The sequence below is a fragment of the Mus caroli genome, chromosome 18, assembly GCF_900094665.2.
Source record: "Mus caroli chromosome 18, CAROLI_EIJ_v1.1, whole genome shotgun sequence".
In the NCBI taxonomy this organism is placed as follows: domain Eukaryota; kingdom Metazoa; phylum Chordata; class Mammalia; order Rodentia; family Muridae; genus Mus; species Mus caroli.
In genome coordinates, this window is record NC_034587.1 from 34,604,739 (window position 1) to 34,624,546 (window position 19,808).

Below are 19,808 nucleotides of genomic sequence, written 5' to 3' on the forward strand. Positions count from 1 at the left end.
TGCTTCCTATCAAATGGTTCCTTTCTTCCTATTGCAATGTGTTGTGATATACTAATTTGGGGGGATGAAAACCGTCAATCCACAGCAATATTTTACCTACAACATTTTAATTAAATGGTGTGCAAATATAGAAATTTATATTGGAGGAAAACAATAACATTGGGGAAGTTTAAATTTTCTACAACTAAAAATAACATGTGGAATCAGACAATACCACAGAATATGGCTATTTTGTGTTAAATAAAAAAATGACTTTCATATAATAAACCATCAAACCATTATTCCTTGGTAAATTTTAATTAAAATCCATTTTCATATTTTATTACCCAGAAATATCTGTTAGAATTTGAAATGTTTTGTTTAAAAGAAAAATAATTGAATTTATCAAAATTTGAAAATTATTTTGGAAGCTCTAGAAAGACAAGAATTTAATGTTGAATATGTTCTCAATCATCAACCAGTGTAGTTGTATTGCTATAACCGCACTTAAGTGCTTACAGGAGCAGAGGAATTACTTCTAATGCTGAAAGCTCCCCGGTACCGAAAATTTTACATAAATGGCAATTAAAGGCATGAACTCAAAATAATCAGAAAAAAATCTTTCCAAGTTCAGCCTAAACACTTTGTATAAAACTCTTAATTAGAATTTCATCATTTTATACTCATCCTCATTTTCTGGGAAATTATGTAATTCATATAGGACGATTTCTCTGTGTAGCCTTGACTGTCCTGGAACTCACTTTGTAGACCAGGCTGGCCTGGAACTCAGAAATCAGCCTGCCTCTGCCTCCCAAGTGCTGGGATTAAAGGTGTCTTCCACCATGCTTGGCTTAGGACAATTATTTTTAAAAGGCACTATACCATATGATATCAAACTAAAGTTGGAAGGCCTAAATGCTGATGACCCATTTACATCTTCTTTTTGATGTTTGTAGATATGATTTCAATGTTTTCAACTGTTAATATTCAACAAACAGAATACTTATTTTAAGATATACTTCCTTGTTGTGTCTCCCTTTTCATTTCTGATTTTATTCATTTGGATATTCTCTCTGTGACCTCTGGTTAGTCTGGCTAAAGGTTTATCTCTCCTGTTGATTTTCTCAAAGAACCAGCTCCTGGTTTTGTTTTTTCTTTGTATAGTACTTTTTGTTTGTATTTGATTGATTTCAGCCCCAAGTTTCATTAATTCCTGCTGTCTACTCCTTCTGAGTGTACCTACATCCTTTTGTTCTAGAGTCTTTAGGTGTAATGTCAAGCTGTCAGTGTAAGCTCTATTCAGTTTCTTTTTGGAGGCACTTAGAGCTATGAGATTTCCTCTAACCCCTGATTTCATTGTGCTTCATAAGTTTTGGTCATTTTCATTAAATTATAAAAAGCTTTTAATTTCTTTCTTTACTTCTTCCTTGACCATGTTAGCATTGAGTAGAGTTTTGTTCAGCTTCCATGTATATGTGTGCTTTCTGTTGCTTTTGTTGGTATTCAAGACCAGCCTCAATCCCTGGTGATCTGATAGGATGCATGGGATTATCTCAGTGCTCTTGTATCTGTTGAAGCCTGCTTTGCAACCAATTATATGGTCAATTTTGGAGAAGGTACCATGAGGTGCTGAAAAGAAGGTATACTCTCTTGCTTTAGGATGAAGTGTTCCACAAATATCTGTTAGGTCCATTTAGTTCATAACTTCTGCTAGTTTCACTGTGTCTCTGTTCAGTTTCTGTTTCCATGATCTGCCCATTGATGAGAATGGGGGTTGAAGTCTCCCACTATTATTGCATGGGCTTTAATAAATTTTCTGTTATAAATGTGGGTGCCCTTGCATTTGGAGCATAGATGTTCAGAATTGAGAGTTCATCTTGGTAGACTTTTCCTTTGACCAGTATGAAGTGTCCTTCCTTATCTTTTTTGATAACTTTTGGTTGAAAGTTTATTTTATTCAACATGAGAATGGCTACTCCAGCTTGTTTCTTGGGACCATTTGCTTGGAAAATTGTATTCCAAAATTTTATTCTGAGGTAGTGTTTGCCTTTGGTATTGAGGTGTGTTTCTTGTATGCAGCAAAATGTTGGGTCCTTTTTACCTATCCAGTCTGTTAGTCTATGTCTTTGTTGGGGAATTGAGTCCATTGATATTAAGAGATATTAAGGAAATGGTACTTCCTGTTATTGTTGTTGTTCATCCAATTAACTCTCGGAAATCTATATTTAAATTTCTTAGTCCCTAACTAGTGTTTCCTCTGCCCCTTTGGTTACTCTTTACAGCATTAATATTAAATGAAAATTTCAAGATAGAAATTCACTCATTCATTTTCAAAACATAATTCTATATAGTATATACTACCCTAATTTTTCTACAAACAACATCAATTCAGAAATTTTAATTATTTTCTCAAAAACTCATGATCCCATTTTATTTTTTATTGGTTATTTTATTTATTTACATTTCAAATGTTATTATCTTTCCCAGTTTCTCCTCCACACACCTCACATTCCCTCCCCCTTCTCCTCTCCCTGTTTCTATGAGGGTGCTCCCCCTCACCCACCCACTCCCACCTCAGTGCCCTAGCATTCCGCTTCACTGGATCATCAAGCCTGCATAGGACCAAGGGGCTTCACTCCCATTGACATCATATAAGGCAATCCTTTGCTACATATGCAGCTGGAGCCATTGGGTCCCTCCTTGTGCACTCTTTGGTTGGTGGTTTAGTGCTTGGGAGCTTTGGGGGGTCCTACTGGTTAATAGTGTTGTTCTTCCTATGGGATTGCAAACTCCTTCAGCTCCTTCAGGCCTTCCCCTATCTCCTCCATTGGGGTCCCCATACTCAGTCCAATGTTTGGCTGCATGCATCTGAATCTGTATTAATCGAACTCTGGCAGAGCCTCGCAAGGGACAGCTATGCCAGGCTCCTTTTAGAAAGCACTTCTTGGCATCAGCAATAGTGTCTGGGTTTGGTATCTGCAAATGGGATATATCCCTAGGTGTGGCAGTCTCTGGATGTCCTTTCTTTCAGTCTGTGCTCCACTCTTTGTCCCTGCATTTCCTTTTGATGGGAACAATTGTGGATTAATATTTTTGAGATGGGTGGGTAGCCCCATCCCTCAACTGGGGGACTTTGCCTATCCACTAGGTATGATCTCTACAGGTTCAATCTCTTTATTTTGGGGTATTTTGGCTAATGTCATTCCTGTTGGGTCCTGGGAACCTCTTGGGTCCCTGACATCTAGGACTTTCTAGTGGCTAACCCCAGCTCCCCATCACCCAGTGCTGCACACCTCTGTTCAAATTCTTGACCCTCTATACTTCTTCCTGTCTCCTCCTGCATCTGATCCTGACCCCCTTTTCCCTCCTCCTCCACTCTCCCTCTCTGATCCCTCTCTTCCTTTAACACCTGTGGTTATTTTCTTCCACCTTCTGAGTAGGACTTAAGAATCCACCCTTTGGTCTTCCTTCTTCTTGGGTTTCATATAGTCTATGAGTTGTAATGTGGGTATTCTGAAATTTTTGGCTAAAATCCACTTATCAGTGAGTACATACCATGTGTGTACTGTTATGTCTGGGTTGCCTCACTCAGGATGATATTTTCAAGTTCCATCCATTTGCCTTTGAATTTCACGAAGTTATTGTTTTTAGTGCTGGAGTAGTACTCTATTGTGTAAATGTACCACATTTTTTGTATTTGTTCCTTTGTTGAGGGAAATCTGGGTTATTCCCACCTTCTGGCTATTATAAATAAGGCTGCTATGAACATAGTAGAGGAGCATGTGTCCCTGTTATATGTTGGAGAATATTTTAGGTATATGCACAGGAGTGGTATAGCTGGGTCCTCAGGTAGAAGTATTTCCAATTTTCAGAGGAACTGCTAAACTGATTTTCAGAATGGTCATAGCAACTTGCAATCACACCGGCAATGAAGGAGTGTTCCTCTTTCTCCACATCTGCTGGCACCTGAGATTTTTAATCTTAGTCATTCTGACTGGTGTGAGGTGGAATGTCAGGGTTGTTTTGATTTGTTCTGATGACTAAAGATGTTGAACATTTCTTTAAGTACTTCTCAGTCATTCAAGATTCTTCAGTGGAGAATTCTTTGTTTATCTCTGTACCCATCTTTGATAGGATTATTTAGTCCTCTGGAGTGTAAGTTCTTTGTATATGTTGGATATAGCCCTCTATTGGATGTAGGGTTGGTATACAATAGTATACATAAATGATTCTAAAATGTTCATAAGAGAACTCCTACAGGTGATAAACAACTTCAGCAAAGTGGCTGGGTATAAAATTTAACTCAAACCAATAAGTAGCTTTCCTCTACTCAAAGTATAAATGGACTAAGAATGAAATTATGGAAATTACACCATTCACAATAGTCACAAATAATATAAAATATCTTGGTTTGACTCTAACCAAGCAAGTGAAAGACATGTATGACAAGAACTTCAAGTCCCTGAATAAAAAAATCAAAGAATACCTCAGAAGATGGAAAGATATCCCATGTTTATGGATCAGCAGAATTAACATAGTACAAATGGCCATCTTACCAAAAGCAATCTACAGATTTAATGTGATCCCCATCAAATTCCCAACTCAGTTCTTCAGAGATATAGAAAGATCCATTCTTAAATTCATCTGGAATAACAAAAAACATCAGGATAGTGAAAACTATTCTCAACAATAAAAGAACTTCTGGGGGAATCGCCATCCCTGACCTCAAGCTGGACTACAGAGCAATAGTGATAAAAGCTGTATGGTATTGGTACAGAGACAGGCAAGTAGATCAATGGAATAGAATTGAATATCTTGAAATGAACCCACACAACTATGATGACTGGATTTTTGACAAAGGAGCCAAAACCATTCAGTGGGGAAAAAAAGACAGCATTTTCAACAAATGATACTGGTTAAACTAGTGGTTAGCATGTAGAAGAATGCCAATTGCCAGGCAGTGGTAGCACATGCCTTTAATCCCAGCACTTGGGAGGCAGAGGTAGAGGCAGGCAGATTTCTGAGTTTGAAGCTAGCCTGGTCTACAGAGTGAGTTCTAGGACAGCCAGGACTACACAGAGAAACACTGACTCAAAAAACAAACTGAGAGAGAGAGAGAGAGAGAGAGAGAGAGAGAGAGAGAGAGAGAGAGAGAGAATGCAAATTGATCCATTCTTATATCTTATACAAAGCTCAAGTCCAAGTGGATCAAGGACCTTTACATAAAACCAGATACACTGAATCTAATAGAAGAGAAAGTGGGAAAGAATCTAGAATATGTTGGCACAGCTAGAAATTTCCTGAACAGAACACCAATGATTCATGCTCTAAGATCAGCAATTGACAAATGAGACCTCATAAAAATGCAAAGCTTCTGTAAGGCAAAGGACACTGTCAATGGGACAAAACAGCAGCCCACAGATTGGGAAAAGATATTCACAATCCAATTCTAATGCTTATGCTAATACAATGGTTTTATTGTTTAAAGTATTGGCCTCTTGGAGTAGGCTCAGAACAAACCCAGCACCATATTCTCAGCACACAGGAGATTTATTACCCCAATGAGGAAAGCAGGAGCAGGACTGCCTCTGGGTTGGGTAAAGGCAGACTGAAAGCAGCAGGTGTTTCTATTGGGGTGGATTTTTACAGAGAAAGGGGAAGAAGTATGTATTAACATGAGTTGGTATATATTTATTGTCCTTGTTATCCAAAGAATGAATTTTGATTGTTAGAGCTTGGTATTTTGTCTCAGGGATGAATCAGTAGCCAAATATGGTAATAGACCTTGGGAGCTAGCTTTATGAATGTAATCTAATGGCTTGGCAATTGAGAAGTAGAGAGAAAGGGCAAGACCTGCCAGAACCATGTGTGCTATGCTCAGGCCTATTAGATAGTTTGTAGAGAGAATATCTTGTACATTGTATGGATACATCATCTGCCAGTTAAAAGGCCTATGGCCTATGACTTAAGCAGGAAATGGAAGGTGGGATATCCAGGAAGAGAAAGAATTGTAGAACAAGGACAGGTGGGAGATTGGCCTGTGAAGATATAAGGAGATGTATGGTACCTGAGCACAGGTAACCAGCCCAGTAGCAGAATGTAGGTTAAATAAAGGAGTTATCTTGTTATAATTCTAGTCAGAGAAGAGCCTACGTATATAGCCAGGGTATTTGTAAGTATATTTCGAGTCTGAGTTTTTTTTCTTTTTCTGGAAACATGAGACTGGGAGACAGAACTACAACTAAATACAACAACGCCCTTCATTAGTCATACACTTAGTAACTACAGTATATTTTCACTGCTCTTCTGTCATGCTACAAATGCTGTTGATTGTAAGTGTGGTGTCAGCCAGCTTCTCTGTATTTGTATGTAAAACCCCTTTCCTTCTAAACTGGATTTCCTCCAAAACAGAGAAGTGATAAATTTCATTTTCTTTTAGATTATTTCATTTATTCATCATATTTTATATATGCATTTCAGAACCTGGTATAGGCTTAGACTTTTTAAAAACCTACTTTAAATAAGGAATTTTAAATGCTTTGACCCCCCCCCTCTTTTAGTGTACTATTCAAAGGTGAGGGAGAAAAGATGGTAAATGGAACAAGGAGATGTAGATATGTTTAGAAGTAGTTCTTTGGGGTAATTCGCATCTCCATTTGTCAGGATACCAGCAGTCCAGTTCAGTCACGTCAGGATAATTTGATCCTTCAAATGCAATTCATATATATATATACATATATATATATATATATATATATATATATATATATATATATCCTGTAATGGCTATTCCTGGTTTTCAACTTGACTATATGTGGAATGAACTATAATCCAGAATTGGAGGGCTCACCTGTAATCCAGATCTTGGGGCTGGAAGAAACACGTTTCTGACCTGGATCTTACCATGGAGATGTTAATGCATAGTGGCCATGAAAAGCTTAATCCCAGGCAAGGTAGTCCGTGTCTTAAATCCCAGGAGACTAATGCAAGGAGATCCCTGAGTTCAAGGTCAGCCTGGGACAAAACAGGTACCAGATCCAGGCACAGTGGTACATAGCTTTAATCTGGGCTACACCTTCTGCTGGAGACCTACATAAGGACATTGAAAGAAGGAAGATTTGAGAGCCTGGGACAGGATCCTTCTGGTTTCCATCTGCACCCAGAACTGATCTTGTGCCACAGCGCTCCATAGCCAAATACTGTCAGGAGAGAGCTAGTCTCCAAGGAATGCCGAAACCACCTGTAAGCACAGGTAAGATCAATACTTCTGCTCAAATTCCTGGCCCAAGAGGGACCTTCCTAGAGCCATTAGGACACAGGAACCAAAGAACATCCAGGAACAGGATCCTTCTGGTTTCTATCTGTACCCCAGAGCTGACCCTGTGCCACAGCTCTCCATTCTTAAATTCTACCTGGAAAAAAATGGTCTCCCAGTAGTACTAGCACACAGGCTTGCAGGAGGGACAAGCCACAATCAAGACAGCAAGACCAACTAACACTAGAGATAACCAGATGTCAAGAGGCAAGGGCAAGAACATAAGAAGTAACCAAAGCTTCTTGGCATTATCAGAAACCAATTCTCCCACCACAGTGAGCACCGGATACCCCAACGCACCAGAAAAGCAAGATTCTGATTTAAAATCACATCTCATGCTGAGTCGGTGCCCTGAGTAGACCTTGGGTGCTAGCTCCACACCCAAGCCCAAAACACCCAGAGGAAACTTGACTTACAGGTGTTCTAACATGATCATAGGATCACAGGATCTCTGGAGCTTGGTCACAACAAGATTTCAGGAGCCCAGAGGCAGCTTGACTCCCAGGAGCTCTTACATCTAGGATCTCAGGATCACAGGATCTCAGAGACAGCTGGACTCTGAGGAGATCTGACACAACCAAGATAAAAGGAGGGGCAGGTTCCAGTCAGAGACAGTGAGTTCAGGTAGCACTAGAGATACCAGATGGTGAAAGGCAAGTGCAAGAATGTAAACAACAGAAACCAAGGTTACTTGGCATCATCAGAACCCAGTTCCCCACCATAGCAAGTCCTGGATACACCATCACACTGGAAAAGCAAGGTTCAGATTTAAAATCACTTCTCATGAGGTTTATAGAGGACTTTTAAAAGGACGTAAATAATTCCATTAAAGAAATACAGAAGAACAAAGGTAAACAGGTAGAAATCCTTAAAGAGGAGACACAAAAATCTCTTAAAGAATTACAAAATTCATAACCAAACAGGTGAAGGAATTGAACAACACAATCCATGATCTAAAAATGAAAGCAAAAACAATAAAGAAATCACAAAGCAAGACTACCCTGGAGATAGAAAGCCTATGAAAGAGATCAGGAGTCATAGATGCAAGTATCACCAACAGAATACAAGAGCTAAAAGACAGAATATCAACTGCAGGAGATACAATAGAAAACTTGACACAACAGTCAAAGAAAATGAAAAAGCAAAAAGCTCCTAACACAAACCATCCAGGAAATCCAGGACACAATGAGAAGAACAAACTTAAGGATAATAGGTATAGAAGAGAGCTAAGAATCCCAACTTAAAGAGCCTGTAAATACCTTCAACAAAATTATAGAAGAAAACTTCCCTAACCTAAAGATACCCATGAAAACACAGGAAGCCTACAGAACTCCAAATAGACTTGACCAGAAAAGAAATTCCTCCAGTTATATAATAATCAAAACACTAAATGCACAAAACAAAGAAAGAATATTAAAAGCAGTAAGGATAAAAAAGTCAAGTAATTTATAATGGCAGGCCTACCAGAATTATACCAGACTTCACCAGAAACTTCAAAAACCAGAAGATCCTGGGCAGATGTCATATCGACCCTAAGAGAACACAAATGCCAGCCCAGGATACTATACCCAGCAAAACTCTCAATTACCATAGACAAAGAAACCAATATATCCCATGACAAAAACAAATTTACACAATATTTTTTCACAAATCACGACCTTCAAAGGATGATAGATCAAAAACTCCAAAGCAATGGGGAAAGTACACTCTGAAAAAAAAATCAAGAAAACAACTTTCTTTTAACAAACCAAAAAGACAACAACCACATAAACATAATTCCACCTCTAAGAACAAAAATAACATGAAGTAACAACCACTTTGCTTAATATCTTGTAATATCAATGGACTCAATTCCCCAATAAAAAGACATAGACGAACAGACTGGAAACGTAAACAGGACCCAATATTTTTCTGCATACAGGAAATGCACCTCAGTGACAAAGGTAGACAATACTTCAGAGTAAAAGGGTGTACATTTTTTTCCAAGCAAATGGTTCCAAAAACAAGCTGGAATAGCCATTCTAATATCAAATAAAATAGACTTTCAACCAAAAGTTACAAATATATATATATATATATATATATATATATATATATATATATATGGAAGGACATTTCATACATATCAAAGAAAAAATCTACCAAGATGAACTCTCAATTCTGAACTTCTATGCTCCAAATGCAAGGGTACCCACATTAATAAAAGAAATTTTACTAAAGCTCAAAACACAAATGGCACCTCACACAATAATTGTGGAGGACTTCAACATTCATTCCACTCTCAGCAATGGACAGACCATGGAAACATAAACTAAACAGAGATGCATTGAAACTAACAGAAGTCTTGAACCAAATGGATTTAATAGATTATAGATAGATAGATAGATAGATAGATTATAGATAGATAGATAGATAGATAGATAGATAGATAGATAGATAGATAGATAGATAGATAGGGAGGGAGAGAGAGAGAGAGAGAGAGAGAGAGAGAGAGAGAGAACATTTCATCCTAAAACAAAAGAATATACCTTCTTCTCAAAACCTCATGGTACCTTCTCCAAAGTTGACCATATAATCAGTCAAAAAACAGGCCTCAACAGATACAAGAAGATTGAAATAAACCCATACATCCTATCATATCACTCAGACTAAGACTGGTTTTCAATAACTACAAAAACAACAGAAAGCCGACATACACATAGAAGCTGAACAATGCTCTACTTGGTGATAAATGGTCAAGAAGAGAAATAAAGAAAGAAATTAAATACTTTTTAGAATTTAATGAAAATGAAGGCACATCATTCCCAAACTTATGAAACACAATGAGAGCAATGCAAGGAGGAAAACTCATGACTCTAAGTGACTCCAAAAGAAACTGAAGAGAGCTTACATTAGCAGCTTGAAAGCACATCTGAAAGCCCTAAAACAAAAAGAAGCAAATACACCCAAGAGGAGTAGATGGCAGGAAATAATCAAATTCAGGGCTGAAATCAACGAAGTAGAAAAAAAAGAACTATACAAAGGATTTTCTCTCTGGTGATTGTCTAAGGTGGGTCCACTCAGAAGTGTACAAGCCAAAGAAGCAGCAGAGAAGCTGGGACAGGGTCTTATGGGCCTACATCTGCACCCAATAGGTGGGGCTGTTCCACAACCCTCAGGTCTTGCTAGGGGAGAGCTTGTGTCCAGGGAGTCTAGACATAGGCTTACAGATTCACAGGAGGAACAAGCTCCAGCCAGAGACAGGAAGAACATCTAACACCAGAGATAACCAGATGGGAAAGGCAAATGTAAGAATCTTACCAACGGAAACCAAAACTACCTGGAATCTTCAGAACAAAAAACTCTCACCACAGAAAGTCCTGGATACCCCAACACACCAAAAAAACAAGACTCATATTTAAAATCATATCACATGATGCTCACAGAAGATTTTAAGAAGGACATAAATAACTCCCTTAAAGAAATACAGGAGAACACGGGTAAAGAGCTAGAAGCCCTTAAAGAGAAACACAAAAATGCCTTAAAGAATTACAGGAAAACATAACCAAACAGGTGAAGGAATTGAGCAAAACCTTCCAGGATCAAAAAATGGAAGTAAAAACAATAAAGAAATCAAAAAAAGGAGACAACTCTGGAGATAGAAAACCTAGGAAAGAAGTCAGGAGCCATAGATGCAAGCATCACCAACAGAACACAAGAATCTCATGTGCAGAAGATGCCATAGAAAACACTGACACAACAATCAAAGAAAATGCAAAACACAAAAAGCTCCTAACCTAAAACATCTGGGAAATGCACAACACAACAAGAAGACTAAACCTAAGGATAATAGGTATAGAAGAGAGTGAAGATTCCCAACTTAAAAGGCCAGTAAATATCTTCAACAAAATTATAGAAGAAAACCTGCCTAAAAGCAGTAAGGGAAAAAGGTGAACTAACATATAAAGGCAGACCTATCAGAATTACACAAGACTTCTCACCACAGACTATAAAAGCTAGAAGATCATGGGCAGATGTAATATAGATCCTAAGAGAACACAAATGCCAGGCTACTATACCCAGCAAAACTCTCAATTACCATAGATGGAGAAACTAATGTATTCCATAACAAAACCAAATTTACACAATATCTTTCCATGAATCCAGCCCTTCAAAGGATAATAAAGGAAAAGCTCCAATACAAGGAGGGAAACTGCAACCTAGGAAAAGCTTGAAACTAATATTTCAACAAACCTAAAAGAACAAAGCCACATGAACAGAGTCCCAAGTCTAACAACAAAAAATAACATGAAACAACAGTTATTTTCCTTAATATCTCTTAATATCAATGGAATCAATTCCCCAATAAAAAGACATAGACTAAGAGATTGGTTATGTAAACAGGACCCAGCATTTTGCTGCATACAGGAAACCCACCTCAGTGACAAAGACAGACACTACCTCAGAATAAAAGGATGGAAAACAATTTTGCAAGCAAATGGTTCCAGGAAACAAAATGGAGTAGTCATTCTAATAACCAATAAAATCGACTTTCAACATGAATTTATCAAAAAATACAAGGACTGACACTTCATACTCATCAAAGGTAAAATCTACCAAGATGAATTCTCAATTCTGAACATCTATGCTCCAAATGCAAGGGCATCCACATTCACAAAAGAAACTTTATTAAAGCTCATAGTACACATTGCACCACACACAATAATAGTGGGGGACTTCAACAAATGAAAGACTTTTTAGAGATTAATGAAAATGAAGCCATAACATACTGAAACTTATGAGACATAATGAAAGCAGTCCTCAAAGGAAAACTCTTAGCTCTGAGTGCCTCCAAAAATAAACTGGAGAGAGCATACACTAGCAGCTTACAGCACACCTGAAAGTACTAGAACAAAAAGAAGCAAATACACCCAAGAGGAGTAGACAGCAGGAAATATTCAAACTCAGGGATGAAATAAACCAAGTGGAAATAAGAAGAACTATACAAAGAATCAACAAAAGCAGGATCTGGTTCTTTGAGAAAATCAACAAAATAGATAAACCCTTAGCCAGACTAACTAGAGGCCACAGAGACAGTGTCCTAATTAACAAAATCAGAAATGAAAAGGGAGATATTAACAACAGAAACCGAAGAAATCCAAAAAATCATCATATCCTATTACAAAAGCCTATACTCAACACAGCTAGAAAACCTGGATGAAATGGACAATTTTCTAGACAGATACCAGGTACCAACGTTAAATCAGGATCAGATTAATAATCTAAACAGTCCCATAATCCCTAAAGAAAGAGAATCAGTCATCAAAAGTCTCCCAACTAAAAAAAAACAAAACAAAACAAAACAAAAACAACAACAAAAAAAAAAAAACAAAAAAAACAGGACCAGATGGGTTTAGTGCAGAGTTCAATCAGACCTTCAAAGAAGACCTAATACCAATGCTCCTCAAACTATTCCACAAAATAGAAACAGAAGGTACTCTACGAAATTCGTTCTATGAAGCCACAATTACTCTGATGCCTAAAACACACAAAGGCCCAACAAAAAAGAATTTCAGACCAATTTCCCTTATGAATATCGATGCAAAATACTCAATACAATTCTCAAAAACAAAATCCAAGAACACATCAAAATGATCATCCATCATTATCAAGTAGGCAGGGATGGTTCACCATATGGAAATCCATCAACATAATCCACTATATAAACAAACACAAAGAAAAAAACCACATTATCATCTCATTAGATGCTAAGAAAGCATTTGACAAAATCCAACACTCGTCCATGATAAATGTCTTGGAAAGATCAGGAACTCAAGGCCCATACCTAAGCATAGTAAAATCAATATACAGTCAACCAGTAGCCAACGTCAAACTAAATGGTGAGAAACTTGAAGAATTCCCACTAAAATCAGGGACTAGACAAAGTTGCCCACTCTCTCCCTATCTATACAGTATAGTTCTCAAAGTCCTACCCAGAGAAATTAGACAACAAAAGGAGGTCAAAGGGATACAAATTAGAAAGGAAAAATCAAAATATCACTATTTGCAGACGATATGATAGTATACATAAGCAAACCCAAAAATTCCACCAGACTACTCTTAAACCTAACAAACAACTTCAGTGCAGTAGCTGGATATAAAATTAACTCAAACAAATCAGTGGCCTTTCTCTACACAAAGGATAAACAGGTCGAGAAAGAAATTAGGGAAACAACACCCTTCACAATAGTCACATAAAATATAAAATACCTTGGTGTGACTCTAATAAAGCAAGTGAAAGATCTGTATGATAAGAATTTCAAGTCTCTGAAGAAAGAAATTGAAGAAGATCTCAGAAGATGGAAAGATCTCCCATGCTCATGGATTGGCAGGATTAATATCATAAAAATGGCCATCTAGCTGAAAGCAATCTACAGATTCAATGCAATACCCATCAAAATTCCAACTCAATTCCACACCGAGTAAGAAAGGGCAATTTGCAAATTCATCTGGAATAACAAAAAACCTAAGATATCAAAAACTATTCTCAACAATAAAAGAACCTCTGGTGGAATCACCATGCCTGAAATTAAGCTGTACTACAGAGCAATTGTGATTAAAAACTGCATGGAATTGGTACAGTGACAGACAGGTAGATCAGTGGAATAGAATTGAAGACAGAAAAATGAATCCACACATCCATGGTTACTAGATCTTTGAAAAAGGAGCTAAAACCAACAAGTTGGAAAAAAGACACCATTTACAACAAATGGGTCTGGTTCAACTGTGGTCAGCTTGTAGAAGAATGCGAATCAATCCATTCTTATCTCCTTGTAAAAAGCTCAAGTCCAAGTGGATCATGGATCTCCACATAAAACCTGATACACTTAATCTAATAGAAGAGAAACTTGGAAAGAGCCTTGAATACATGGGCACAGGGGGAAATTTCCTGAAAAGAACACCAATGGCTTATGGTCTATGATCAAGAATTGACAGATGAGACTTCATAAAATTTCAAGTTTCTGTAAGGCAGAGGATACTGTCAATAGGACAAAATGGCAGTCAACAGGTTGGTAAAAGATCTTTACCAATCCTACATCCAATAGAAGGCTAATATCCAATATATACAAAGAACTCAAGAAATTAGACTCCAGACAATCAAATAACCTTATTAAGAAACGGGGTACAGAGCTAAACAAGAATCCTCAACTGAGGAAACTGAATGGTCAAGAAGCACCTAAAGAAATGGTCAACACCCTTAGTCATCAGGGAAATGCAAATCAAAAACAACCCTGAGATTCCACCTCACACCAGTCAGAATGACTAAGATCAAAAACTCAGGTGACAGCAGATGTTAGTGAGGATGTGGAAAAAGAGGAACACTCCTACATTGTTGGCAGGACTGCAAGCTGGTACAACCACCTGGAAATCAGTCTGGCGGTCCCTCAGAACATTGGACATAATATTACCTGAGGACCCAGCTATACCACTTCTGGGCATATATCCAGAGAGTTGTTCCAACATATAACAAGGACATTTGCTATTCTATGTTCATAGCAGCATTATTTATAATACCCAGAAGATAGAAACAAACCCAGATGTCCTTCATCAGAGGAATGGATACAGAAAATGTGGTACATTTACAAAATGGATTACTACTCAGCTATTAAAAATGATGAATTCATGAAACTCTTAGACAAATGGGTGGAACTAGAAAATATCATCCTGAGTGAGGTAACCCAATTACAAAAGAACACACATGGTATGCACTCACTGAGAAGTGGATATTAGCCAAAAAGCTAGGAAACCGAATATACAATTGACAGACAACCTGAAGCTCAAGAAGAAGAAAGACCAAAGTGTGGGTGCTTCGGTCCTTCTTCGAAGGGGTAACAAATACTTATAGGAGCAAACACTGAGACAAAGTGTAGAGCAGAGACTGAAGGAAAGGCCATCCACAAACTGCCCCACCTGGGGATCCATCTAATATATAGTCACCAAATGCAGACAGTACTGTGGATGCCAAGAAGTGCATGCTGACAGGAGTCTGATATAGCTGTCTCCTGAGACTCTCTGCTAGAGCCTGACATATACAGAGGTGGATACTCACAGCCAACTATTAAAATGATCATGTGGTCCCAAATGGAGGAGTTAGAGAAAGGAATAAAAGAGCTGAGGGGTTTGCAACCCCATAGGAAGAACAATATTATCAACCACTGGGAGCTCCCAGGGTCTAAACCACCAACCAATGAGTACACTTGGAGGGACCCAAGGCTCCAACCATATATGTAGCAGAGGATGGCCTTGTCAGATATCAATAGGAGAAAAGGCCCGCAGGCTTTTGAGATCTCGATGTCCCAGTGTAGGGGAATGCCAGAGCAGGATGGCAGGAGTGTGTAGTTTGGTGGGGGCACACCCTCACAGAAGCAGGAGGAGGGGAGATGGGATAGGAGGTTTCTCGGGGAAATTCAGGAAATGGTATATCATTTGAAATGCAAATAAATAAGATATCCAATAAAAAAAATCACATCTCATGATGACTATAGGGGACTTTAAGAAGGATATAAATAACTCCCTTAAAGAAATACAGGAGAACACAGGTAAACAGCTAGAAGCCCTTTAAAAAGAAAAAAAAATACCTTAAAGAATTACAGGAAAACACAACCAAACAGGTAAGGCAATTGAACAAAACCTTCCAGGATATAAAAATGGAAATAGAAACAATAAAGAAATCACAAAGCAAGACTACCCTGGAGATAGAAAACATAGGAAAGAGATCAGGAGTCATTGATGAAAGTATCACCAACAGAATACAAGAGATAGAAGAGAGAATCTTAGGTGCAGAAGATGCCATAGAAAACACTGACACAACAGTCAAAGGAAATGCAAAAGGCAAAAAGCTCCTAACACAAAACATCCCAGAAATCCAAGAAACAATAAGAAGACCAAACATAAGGATAATAGGTATAGAAGAGAGTGAAGAATCCCAACTTAAAGAGCCAGTAAATGTCTTCAACAAAATTACAGAAGAAAACTTCCCTAATCTAAAGAAAGAGATGCCCATAAAAATACAAGAGCCCTACAGAACTCCAAATAGACTTGACCAGAAAAGAAATTCCTACCATCATATAATACTCATAACACCAAATGCACAAATCAAGGAAAGAATGTTAAGAGCAATAAGGGGGAAAGGTGAAGTAACATATAAAGGCAGACCTATCAGAATTACACCAGACATCTCACCAGATCTAGAAGATCCTGGGCAGATGTTTTACAGACCCTAAGAGAACACAAATGCCAGCCCAGGCTACTAACTATGCCCAGCAAAACTCTCAATTACCATAGATGGAGAAACCAAGACACTCCATGACAAGAACAAATTTACACAATATCTTTCCAAATATCCAGCACTTCAATGGATAATAGGCGGAAAACACCAACACAAGAAGGGAAACAACACTCTAGAAAAAGCAAGAAAATAATCTTTCTACAAACCCAAAAGAAGATAACCACACAAACGTGAAAATAACATAAAAATAACAGGAAGCAGCAATCACTATTCCTTAATATCTCTTAACATCAATGAACTCAATAAAAAGACATAGAAAAATGGACTGGATGAGTAAACAGGACCCAGAATTTTGCTGCATACAGGAAACACATCTCAATGTCAAAGACAGACACTGCCTCAGAGTAAAGGGCTAGAAAACAATTTTCTAAGCAAATGGTCCCAACAAGCTGGAGTAGCCTTCCTAATATTGAATAAAATCAACTTTCAACCAAAATTTATCAAAAATGATAAGGAAGGACATTTCATATTCATCAAAGGGAAAAATCTACCAAGAAGAACTCTCAGTTCTGAACATGTATGCTGCAAATGCAAGGACACCCACATTCATAAAAGAAACTTTACTAAAGCTCAAAGCTCACATCGCACCTCACAAAATAACAGTGGGAAACTTCAACACCCCACTCTCATCAGTGGACAGATCATGGAAAAACAAACTAAACTGAGACATGTTGAAACTAACAGAAGTTATAGAACAAATGGATTTAACAGATATCTATAGAGCATTTCATCCTAAAACAAAAGAATATACCTCTTCTCAGCACCTCACTGTATGTTCTCCAAAACTGATCATATAATTGATCACAAAAGAGGCCTCAAAAGATACAAGAACATTGAAATAATCCCATGCATCCTGTCAGATCACCATGGACTAAGGCTAGTCTTCAATAGCAACAAAAACAACAGAAAGCCCACATATACATGGACGCTGAACAACGATCTACTCAATGATAACTTGGTCAAGGAAGAAATAAAGACTGTTTAGAATTTAATGAAAATGAAGGCACAACATACCCAAACTTGTGATACAAAATGAAGCAGGGCTAAGAGGAAAACTCAGCTCTGAGTGCCTCCAAAAAGAAACAAGAGAGAGCATACACTAGAAGCTTGACAGCACACCTGAAAGCTCTAGAACAAAAAGAAGCAAATATACCCAAGAGGAGTAGATGTCAGGAAATAATCAAACTCAGGGCTGAAATCAATCAAGTAGAAACAAAAAAATCTATACAAAGAATCAACAAAACCAGGAGCTGGTTCTTTGAGAAAATCAGCAGGATAGATGAACCCTTAGCCAGACTAACCAGAGGGCACAGAGGCAGTATCCAAATTAACAAAATCAGAACTAGGGAGAAAAAGGGAGACATAACAACAGAAACTGAGGAAATTCAAAAAAAAATCATCAGATCCTACTACAAAAGCTTATATTCAACAAAACTGGAAAATCTACATGAAAGGAATGATTTTTCTAGACAGATACAAAATATCTAAGTTAAATCAGGATCAGACAAACCATCTATATAGTCCCATAACCCCTAAAGAAATAGAAGCAGTCATTAAAAGCCTCCCAACCAAAAAAAAAAGCCCAGGCACAGATGGGTTTAGCGCAGAATACTGTCAGACCTTCAAAGAAGACCTAATACTAATACTTTTCAAACTATTCCACAAAATAGAAACAGAAGGAATACTGCCTAATTCATTCTATGAAGTCACAGTTATACTGTGTATTCTCTCTTGGAGATGGAATTGTTTCTGTCTAATCAAGGAATCTGTCACAATTTCCTTTCATAGAGGACTTTATAAGAGATTTTTTTCTACTTCTATCATGGTTAATGTCCAGATAGATTTTAAAACCTGGTTGAGTGCATATTATTTTTAGCTTCAGAAGATATTGTGTATATTTAAGAGGCATTTAACTTTTATAAATTATTTTGATGACTTAAAAAATGTCACAGTGTATTTTAAAATACACTGAATTGTGTATTTTAAAATAAATGTTATTGGTTTAATAAATAAAAATTTAAAAAAGAATGAAGATTTGCTTTTCTTCACCTGCTTACATTTACTTGCCAGCACCTATGTTGGAATCTACTTCTGCAGAAGACCAGCTGAAACAACTAGCCCTTTGGGACTGAGCAACTACTAGATTCTTGCATTTCCCAATTCACAGCTGACCATTGTTGGAGTAATTGGACTACAGACTGTAAATCAACACAATAAATTCTGCCAATATAGAGAGAGACATTCCAAAAGTTCTGTGACTCTAAAGAACCCTAACAAAGACAATAGTCATGTGTCAAACATTACTGCTGTAATAACAAAGATCAGAGAAGCAACTACTAGTCAACTCACTCTATGGCAGAAAACTGATAAAGCCAGACAAATATAGTAACAGGGGAGAAAAGTATACACCCATTTGTCTTACCAGCAATTATTTAAAACACCTCAACAAAATACTGGCAAACAAACACCAATAATAAATGAGATTACATTTCACCGCTGTAAAGAATTTACCTGGGAACATACTGGCTCAACATACAATGAAAAATAATTAAATATGCCTTATGGATAAATGTCACAATGCAGAAAAGCATTTCAGAAAATCTGATAATTAGAAGAGGAAAACACAATACTTCTATAGACTTCTCTATGTATAGATGATGTGGCCTTGCATGTATAAAATTCTAAATAATCTGCAAAAATGGTAACATGAATGAACAAATTCAGCAAGTGCGTATAATAGAAGATCATTACCCAAAGATTAACCACCTCTGCATTGGACAAAGTGGACATGAGGGAAAAGTCCCTTGGAATCAAAAGGATCAGGATGCTTAGAAAGGAAGCAAAAATGTGTGTAGACAAATTTCATAGAGAACACTAGGCAACACTGAAGGAAATTACAGGAGACCTATCTAAGGAGAAAGTGTGTGTGTACTTGAAGACTAGATATTAGAGATAACCCTCAAACTAGTTTACAACTTAATGGAATTCTTATCAAAATGCCAGTTTGCCTTTTCCCCAGAAATTGCAAAACATCTCTAAATTTTTCATTTGAAAATCCTAGTACTACTGAACAGTCAAAAGAGAGAGAGAGAGAAGAAGAAGAAGAAGAAGAAGAAGAAGAAGAAGAAGAAGAAGAAGAAGAAGAAGAAGAAGAAGAAGAAGAAGAAGAAGAAGAAGAAGAGGAGG